The sequence below is a fragment of the Hippocampus comes genome, unplaced genomic scaffold (genome assembly GCF_001891065.2).
Source record: "Hippocampus comes isolate QL1 unplaced genomic scaffold, H_comes_QL1_v1.1 scaffold273, whole genome shotgun sequence".
Lineage (NCBI taxonomy): Eukaryota > Metazoa > Chordata > Actinopteri > Syngnathiformes > Syngnathidae > Hippocampus > Hippocampus comes.
The window spans coordinates 7,430-7,889 of record NW_017806075.1 but is presented as its reverse complement, the minus strand read 5'-3'; positions in this window follow the sequence as shown (position 1 = coordinate 7,889).

Below are 460 nucleotides of genomic sequence, written 5' to 3'. Positions count from 1 at the left end.
TATATATATATATATATATAAATATATATATATAAATGTGTGTGTGTGTGTGTGTGTGTAAAATTGTAGTGTACACAGAGTAATCTCTTTTATTGCTTATTATTACTTAAAATGCAAACCATCTTACCACGAACAAAGTGATCGAGCCTAAACTATGGATTGGGCCTGAAGATCTGAACGTAGTGATGTGCTTCTTGGGTCGAATCCCTGAAGCGTGTGCCTGCCGAGTAATGGAGATGAGTGATTCACGAAAGCCGAGTCGATGCGTGTGTTGGTGCCGTACGTGGGACGTTGGGAGGCCCGGGAAGCGGAAGTTCCACGTGACTGATTCAGGAAATGATTCGATTGGTTTGAGTGTATTTCGACATAAAAGCGACAAAGGATTATTTTACCTCCTTATTTCACATTTTCACTTGTTGCATAAGCACAAACATAGACAAAGTAAACCAGAACAATATAT